We start from the raw sequence: 2,066 nt of genomic DNA on the forward strand, positions 1-2,066 counted from the left end.
GGGAGACCATTCAAAGAAGCCCCGGAAGGACTATGAGCCCAAGTTCACGGAATATACCAGTTTGATAGACTCGCGAGAGAATGTCTATCGGGCGACCTGTAATATGGTCAACTAGAGGAAGCCCCCGAAAGTGTCTCACGGAGGAAGACGTCCGCGAGACTCCAATAAAAGGTGTGAGTTCCACGGAGACGTGGGGCACACCACGAACGAGTGCCTTCAGCTGAAGGATGAGATCGAGTCCCTGGCAAGAGCGGGACACCTCGGTCAGTGGGTGAGGATACCCATTATCTATCCCGGACAGGGGGTAGTTCACGGAGCTGCATATTCCCCGGGACAGAGGGGGACCGCTAGCGCTCCTGGAGCCGGTCACCCCCAAGCTCCCGGGTCTCAGTACCCGGCGCTTCCTGCTCCACCCGCTCTGGCGCCCATTGCCTTGTTGGATCCAGGACCGGGCAACCCATATCCACCCGGCCTTGCTCCGCCACCCGTTGACGGACACGTAGCCACCATTTCCGGAGGACCGCACCTTGCCGGAAGCACCCGCAACTCCCAGAAGAGGTACTTGAGGGAGTTAGAACACGCCGAGGAGATGTGCGCCTTGGTTCAATCACCTGCTCAACGTCCCCGAATGATGGATCTTCCCATCACCTTCACGGAGGACGATGCTCGACATGTGCACTTCCCCCACAACGATCCCCTCGTGGTGGAAGCCCAGATTGCCAATAAGAAGGTCTCACGGATCTTGGTCGATAACGGAAGCTCCGTAAACATCCTCTTCAAAGCGGCCTTCCACGCGATCGGATTGACCGAGACAGACCTGGCCCCATGCCCCATCCAGCTTCAAGGGTTCAACGGGGACGCACTCATGCCATTAGGCAAAATTCAACTTCCAGTCACCCTCAGAGGAGAAAGCGACGCTTGTGCCTTCAAGCATAGCACATTCATGGTGGTCGACTGCCCCACGGCGTATAATGCCATCTTAGGCCGACCGGTCCTGATCAATTGTGGGGCCATAACCTCGATACGCCACTTATGTATGAAGTTTCCATGCGACGATGGGCGTATTGGCACCCTCCGAGGAGACCAAAGAAGTGCACGGAGCTGTTATAACGTCTCCGTCCGATCCGTCTGCACGGTCCAAGAGATGTTTGCTGCCATTCCTTTGGCGGAAGAATTACCAGAAACTGGGGGTGCTCAGGAGGCATACTTTGACGAACTCGACCCAAGAGTGGGAATCGAGAAAGCAATAGAGCCGATGGAGGAAGTCGAAGAGGTGATCCTCAACCCGGGAGAACCCACCAAAGTCATTCAGGTGGGGAAAAACCAGCCGTCGGCCATTCGAGATAAGATCGTGGCCACTGTGAAGGATAATCAGGATATCCTGGCATGGTGCCACGCTGATATGACGGGGATTAATCCCAATGTTGCGTGCCACGCACTCAACATAGACCCATCTACAACTCCAATTCGCCAAAAGAGGAGGCCGCTGGACCCAGTGAGAGCCGAAGCCGTCAAAGCTGAAGTGGACAAATTGATGTCCATAGGCTTTCTCCAGGAGTCGCACTATCCCGTGTGGTTGGCCAACCCAGTTCTGGTCCCGAAACCCGATGGGTCCTGGAGAATGTGCATTGACTTCACGGACCTAAACAAGGCCTGCCCGAAAGATTGTTTCCCTCTTCCGCGAATCGATCAGATGGTAGACGTTACTTCCGGGTACGAACTCTTATCCTTCATGGATGCGTACTCCGGATACAACCAGATCAAGATGCATGTCGCGGACCAGGAACACACCAGCTTCCTCACGGACAATGGTGTCTACTGTTACGTGGTCATGCCTTTCGGTTTGAAGAATGCTGGGGCGACGTACCAGCGTCTAGTAAACAGAATGTTCAAGGACCAACTGGGGAGGAACATGGAGGTGTACGTGGACGACATGTTGGTAAAGTCCAAGACCTCCGGGGACCACAGTGACGACCTTGAGGAAGCTTTCGCCGTGATCCGAAAGTACGGGATGAAACTAAATCCAAAGAAATGTACTTTCGGGGTCTCGTCTGGAAAGTTCCTCG

The sequence above is a fragment of the Humulus lupulus genome, chromosome 6, assembly GCF_963169125.1.
Source record: "Humulus lupulus chromosome 6, drHumLupu1.1, whole genome shotgun sequence".
NCBI classification, from domain to species: domain Eukaryota; kingdom Viridiplantae; phylum Streptophyta; class Magnoliopsida; order Rosales; family Cannabaceae; genus Humulus; species Humulus lupulus.